The sequence below is a fragment of the Capsicum annuum genome, unplaced genomic scaffold, assembly GCF_002878395.1.
Source record: "Capsicum annuum cultivar UCD-10X-F1 unplaced genomic scaffold, UCD10Xv1.1 ctg3182, whole genome shotgun sequence".
NCBI lineage: Eukaryota > Viridiplantae > Streptophyta > Magnoliopsida > Solanales > Solanaceae > Capsicum > Capsicum annuum.
The window spans coordinates 594,276-602,055 of NW_025838484.1; positions in this window are offsets into that span (position 1 = coordinate 594,276).

Below are 7,780 nucleotides of genomic sequence, written 5' to 3' on the forward strand. Positions count from 1 at the left end.
CCGTCATGTTGGCCTGCCTGAGGTTGATAAATTCTAACACCTTAGCTTCTCTCAGCTCTAGGGGAAGGAATCTATCTATGAATGTGATACAAACTCCTCCTACTTTATGGACCCTGCATTAATTGACCTTTCTGACTTCCACTATTTGTACCAAGTGTGAGCAACATCTTGGAACTGATATACAGTTAGCTCAGCACTCTCAATAGCTGACACCCCCATAATGTTAGTAACCTTCTGAACCTGATCGATGAATTCCTAAGGGTCCTCATCTGTATTAGACCCGATAAAGGATGGAGAATTCATTTGGATGAAATCCCAAATCCATGATACAGCTGTATTGGCCAATGGGTTGGACGGAATGATAATTGGTCATTCATTCTAAGCAGGAACTGACTGGGTAAGAGTAGTGAATGCAGCTCTGAACTCTGCATGAGATACATGTTCGCCCAAAGGTTCTTCGAGCTGAGGGGCTGACTGATTCTCATTTCTTCTTTTAGGATGCATATTCTGTAGAAGAAAGGGAGAAACAGATTATACCAGATTGAAAGATTAATTGGAGAATATGCTCACTGGTATGGCATAAATATTGAAAGAAGGGAAACTATTCCTGAAATATCTTATAGCCTCCTATACATAAATGTGGCGAGCAACACATCCATGTACAAGACTCTACTAGATGTGACTTTTAGAATTTTTAGGACTTTATTAAACATTAGGCTCTGATACCATGATTGTAACGCCCTGAATCTGGTACCTAAAATGCTACGTGGTGCTCATGACCTCGAAGGACCACAAGATAACCTATTACTGATATTTGTACATGTACACTACATAACATACTGTATATAATGAAGAAATATAGGCTGAAAGGCTATAAGGTTCAAAACTGAGACATAGTATTTGATAAAATATAACATCTGTGTGGGGTATGAAATACCTAAAACAACTGAAATAAACTGTCTAAACATACTGTAGTCTAAAAAGCCTCAAACTGACTGAACTATCTGAATAAGGAGTTGATGGGATATGTCCCCAACTAACTCCTACTATTGAAATAAATAGAGTAATGAAATAATAAAGTAATGATCATGTCCTCGATGGATGAGGACACACCTCTAACTCTGATTGCTACCGATGCTCTGGAGCTCGTTCTTCTAAACTTATGGTATAAAATACATTAGCGCAAATGCATCAGTATGATTGAATGTACTAGTTTGTAAGTGAGGTAGGCTAAATGAAAAGTGTTCACATGCATGAACTACACTAACTGACTGGATGGCATAAATGTGAGAATACATGAATGAATACATAATAACTATAACTGGGGTTATGATAACATAATTACTGAGTCTGAGTACTGAAAACATGAGATACTGATCACTGTATAACTACAATACTAATACTGAGCGACTGTATCTAACAGTCTAGTTTCTGTTGAACTAGTTGCGTTCCATTCTGTTCTGAGGTGATTGTATATGCCATTTCTTTCTAATATGACCCTTCTCCACCAAAATTTTGTCATCCACATCCATAATACACTTTACCTAATCTAGATCCTGAGTCCTCCTTTCCCTAACCTTAGCGAGCCTTTACAACTTTCTATTCCTATCTTTATTATCTGACATTGTGTATGAATTCTTAAAAGCAGCATCCATAGCCCTCATGACCACTAATTTCACCTCTCGCTTAGCAATCTTATACTCCTCCCTACTCTTCTATTTATCTTCTTCATCCATACTCTCCACCCACTTTGCATATGCTCTTTTCTTGGCCTCCACCTTTTGCTTCACCTCTTCGTTCCACCACTAGTCCCCTTGATGTTTTCCGAATGACCACTTGACACCCCCAATACCTATATAGTTTTCTCCCTAATCTAGTTGGCAGTCTCATCTCTCATACTATTTATATCCCCTCCACTCCCCCAAGCCTTTCTTGCGATTAACTTATCCCCTATATGCAGTGCACTAGCCAAAGTTAGAATGCCCCATCTAATCCTCAATTTATCCTCCATACCTCTCTTTCTCAGATACTTTATGATCTCCAAGTCCATTACAAAAAGCCTATGTTGGGTCAAAAGACTCTCACTTGGTAATACCTTACAATCCTACAAATACCCCTATCTTCTTTACTAAGGAGCAAGAAGTCAATTCAGTCCTGGCCATCGAACTACAGAAGGTAACCAGGTGAACCTCCTTCTCGGGAAAGTTCAAATTAACTACCACCAATATAAATGCCTAATGAATTCGCTAAACCATAAATTCCTTTTTAAGAAGCTTCCGCAAGGAGCCACACTATCAAAATCACAATCTACTCATTAAAATGAAAACAATGATACACATATTGCACCATTGTTCTTCAGGTCCAAAATTGCCTAAAAATCTCATATGGGGCCCATTTATGAAATCACACTTTCGAAACAAACACAACATCCCTCTACGCCAAAGAAACACTTACCTTAAGAAAGGGTGAATTCCGGGCTCTAATCGATCTATAATCAAGCCACAAAGATTTTAATCATTTTAGAAAAACATACAGAATTAAACAAAGAAATTGATGGAACCTTACAAAAACATTTAATAAGAAACATATAAATTAACTTTATCCAAGCTCCAAAATCACCCACAATTAATTTTCCTAAGTATTCCGACTTTTTAGTGTTCCATATTCTAGGGAATGGATGAAAAATTGTGATATTAAAGCTAAGAAAGGTATTTATACCCTTTCTAGGACCATGGATGTCTCTTAATCAGACACTAGGTTACATTAGCTATCCTAGTATCACTTAAGCAGTATTCTCTTACACAATACATGCCTCACTTATGAAATGCTAGTGGCCCAAGAAAGGTTGCTTTAGCAACCAACAGGTCACGAATGCAATGCAACAACACCGGGTCTCTTCTAACCGCTTAAGATTCATCAAAAATCCGATATGCTAAAACAAACTAGGCTACCTTATTAAGCTAGATGTTTTGGAATTAATGGTGAAGCCAAAATTTCCATTCGAGGTCATTTTGATGAAAAGTAGGTACTACACCTACTTGCCATTTTTCTTAACTTTTAAATAGCCTAAAATAAGTCTAGAAGCCTAGAGACCCAAATCAGGGGTTCCACCTAGCCTAAAATCAATGTTTTTGAGTTTTTGGAATAGTTAGAATTAGCATACGAGGTTGTTTGATAGTTGTGTTTGCCTGGTAGCCAATTTGAACTAGCTAAGACTTCCAAATAAGGAATTGGCTCTAAAATCCAAATGAAATGTCTGATAACTGAACCATTTGTTGCAATATGTCTTAGATGACTTAGGGCAGCTATAGGAAATCTGTAAATGGTTAAAATGGACAGAAATATAGAAAATAACCTAGAGGGTCATTACAAAAAACATCGTACTCAGTATGCAACTATCGGCTGAGCTTTAAGATAATGTAAATATAAATAGCATGCAGTCAAGAATGTAAACAATAACCAAATATCCAAGAACTAAAAGGGTAAAACTAAGGAGACAATAAGAATACACTATTCTATTCTGGCCATACTAAGGAACCTAAGCATTACACCATATATCACTAGACGTATACAAATAAAGAACAGAAGAAAGATGTATATATCTACATACAAGGTCGTGGAATGGATATAAAACATAAATAAATTAATGAAAGAAGGGATATACGATATTAACATAACTAATATATATATACACATAGGTAAGATTAACTTAAGGTACAACCAGAGTTGACATACTACCATATCAAGACCTCCTAATCAAGTAGGAACTAGTACTAACATAACCAGGGTCCAAAACCATAATACCTAACTATGGGATGGTCAAGCATAATAAAATAACCGTGAGATAAGGGAATCAGAATCACACTTCAAAACTTAATACCAGTCTAATAATCAAACTATCACGAACTAACCATGATAACAATAATAATATAAAGTAAGCAACTAGTCCAAACAAACGATTCCTAACAGAACCTTTCATAAACCACCAACATCATAGGATTTAAATTTTTTACTAACACTCAACAAATAATAGTTGGAGCTTATATCTATGCAACCCCCATAAAATTGATAGATACAAGCACCACCTAATATCCTACTAGAAGTATTGATACCTATAACAATGAAACAACCATACTACTGAGAGATACAAGAACCACACAACATTCTACAAGAATTACACATACCTATACTTATGCAACTCTCGTAAGGCTGATAAATATTTGGCATATAGGCGATAGGCAATGCGCATGGAAGAATGAATGCTAATAGAATCCATAATAACATAACAGATCCAAGTACCATAAGTAACCTAATGTATACACCTCCTCTAGCTTGACAACTTACAAAAGTAGGACCTATAGTGATCCTTTTGCTGTTGCACGATGGTTGATGGATAAAGTGGACCCTAGGGGGTTTAGGAGTGCCTGTATACACCAATTTGGTACCGATCCAAGATTTCCAATAACCATCATGATCATTAGTCCACTATACATAGTACTATATATTTATATATGCACAACATGTATATCCTAAAATTATAGATAAAAGAGTATAAGGGTGTAAATCCTTTACATGAACTAAAATATGGGACTAAACCATCATAAAGGCATAGAAAGGGTCAAAATCTCTCTAGACCAAGGCAAATAGTAGTATCAAAACTATGGACTAGAATATATCATGGTCAAATCCCTAAAATATCATTTTTAGTCTCATAGGCTCATAAGTTATTCAATAAGATGGTATAATTACCATTAAGATGAAATCAATTTACGAGGTGAAAAGTTGGAATAAATCTCATTTTAGGAATAGAGTAGTAAAACCATAATTTTAGTTAAAATCATAACATTTAATAACTAAGTGATCATGAATGTACCAAGTCTATGCATGTCATCAATATATTCAAATGATAGACTTATGAGCATCAATATGTTAATAAACTACAGCCACATCCTTTTCAAGGATAAAATACTTTCTGAAATCGAACCAATATCATAACCACAGCCTTGGGCCCAATAATATATTAGGAATAACCATAATGTTATACGTTGGGGAAAACAATTAAATTCTACTAAGTCACCTAGAAACCTTATAATAAAGGTTCATTAGTCTCAACATATCTAACATGCTATCATATGAATATAAATTTAGAAAGCTAACACAAGTCTTGGCCTAAGGGCTACAAAGAGGACCACTTTTTATCCCTAAAATCCATTTAGACAAGCTCCTACCACAGATTTGGATAAAGTATATACATTTGATTCTAAATGATAGAAAAGCCATAATTAGATATAAGATAACAATCACAACTAAATTACGGTTCAAAGGTAATCTAAATAATTCATAAAAGAGTAATCGTACCAATTATGCTTCTAATACCTAAATCTCATACTATCAAGAATAGTATCATAATTATACTAAAAATTAACTCTATCTATATAGAATCTAATATGATCATAAAAGTATAATAAGTATTTCACCTTAAGAGTAACTTACCCTTTTTGCCACCAAATTCATAAAGTAGACTAAGTCACAGTGCTCTACCTGCAATTACGTCCTAACATCCTTATTTAACATGCAACATATTTATATATAACACAATCTCAAGAAAAAGAGTATATAGAAGCCTACATCAATGATGAACCATAATCCGTAAATTATCCATGAATTGTCATTCTTTACTCCATAATCCTAAAATGTCATCACCCTATCAAAATAGTAATCTATTATTTTAGGAGTAAAATGATACCCATATTTCTATAATAAGGATTTTGGTTGAATTTTAAATCAAGAATGGGCCTATGAGTCCTACAATCGAAATCTAAAATTGAACTCATCCCGAGGTCCCACGTAGGACAAGGAAAGCGTGCTAAAAAATTATGCACAAACAGAGCACAAATCGGGTCTCAAATTAACCCTAAAAAATTTAGGAATTTAATACCTAATTTTTAAGAATTTTACTATGAATTAGGATCGAAATTGAAGAAAAATAAATGGGAAGTGACTAAGAGGTCTTAGTTTAGCTTGCCTTAATATATGTGGATGATCTCCCTCTTTTTCTCTCCTTGAGCTCTCAACTTAGTGTAATAATTGTTGAATAAGTGATGATAAATTGGGTGGAAATGGAATTTAAAGCCACCAAGAGTCACTTAAGCGAATCCAGTATAGCTCAAGCATCTGGCAAGGTCGGTGGATACCGCATAAGCGACTGTCAGGTAGATTAAGCAGACACAGTCATCACTTAAGTGACCATTGACCAATGGTTAATATTGCTTAAGTGACATTAAGTCTCATATGTGATAATCGCTTAAGTGGTTATATAACTGCTTAAGCAGTTATATAAGTGACATGATACACTAGATTATGCTAAGTCAATATAGACTTTGATCGGGTACACGAGACTAGTTTGGAACCCCATGTGTGCCAAAAAAATATGTTACCATACAAATTAGATATTCTACACTCAATGGAACCATTAAAACTGTTATATTTTATTATTTCAACCAAGTGTAGGGCCCACTTATAGTTAAATTTTTCACATAATCCACCCAATAACCTAAAATGAATTGGAAAGACTTGAGACCTTAACTAGGGGTCCAACTAGCCTAAAACCAATGTTTTATAGTTGATGGTGTTGGCAAAATTCTCATCAAAGGTCATCTACTAGGAGTTTTTTCGGAGTCAAAATCCTAAAAAGCAAAAGCTTTAAAATAAGGAAATGAGCCTAAAATTATAATAAACCATTCGATAACCAAATCAACAATTCTCGTAAGTCATAAATGACCTGTAGCCATTGTGGGAAGCATCAAAATTCCAAAAATGCTTGCAAATCAAGGAAATAACTATGAGGGTTATTACAAAGTTTTGACTAATGAGAAAATTATGTTGATCCCAACTTATACAGTAACTGGCTGTAGAATTTATATGGATTACAAAAAGCTTAATGATTCGACCGACAAAGATAATTACACAATCCCTTCCATCGATTGATGTTGGATGGATAAGCTAGTCAAATGTATTATTGCTTTGTAGATGTGTATTCTGGCTATCATCAGATAGCCATATCACCAGAAGACTAAGAGAAGACGGCATTTACATGTCCTTAAGGGATATATGTTTTTAGGTGAATGGAAATTACACTAGAGAGACCGCAATGGCCAAATGTATATTACAATAGGGTGATCATGATGCCTCTTGTACGATCGCACAAGCTTCAGCAGCAGTAAACTTAGGAAATTATTCATGTTTTGAATAATGCCTCGAGATTCATTTGGAATACGATATAGGAAAATGAACTATGTAAATACTCTAAATTTGATGTTCTAGATTCATTGGAAAACTCAAGTTTTCCATCTAATGTTATATGAACCAAATTATGTCCCACACCTAATTTTTCGATTTTCCAAATTTTTTACCAATAGATCAAAATGATCTTGGTTTCCTTGGGACCCAAACCAAAGGACTATATATGTCATAAAATTAATATATAAAAGTTGCTACAATGTCAGAATTTGCATCCAAGATAGTTTTACTGATGTTTTCACCTAGTGGCTATTTGGACCAAGCGAAGACATCCAAATGGGGAATTGGCCCTAAAACCCAAACGAACTATCTAGCAATCAGACTGTCAGTTCCAAAAAGTCATAAATGACCTAGGGCAGCTATGAAAAGGCTCTAAAAGTGAAATAATAGGAAATATGAAAAATAACACAAAGGTTCATTACACTTTAGACTATGTTCTTTGGTAGCCTCATGTGTAGCTAATTCCCCTTCTTGGATTGAC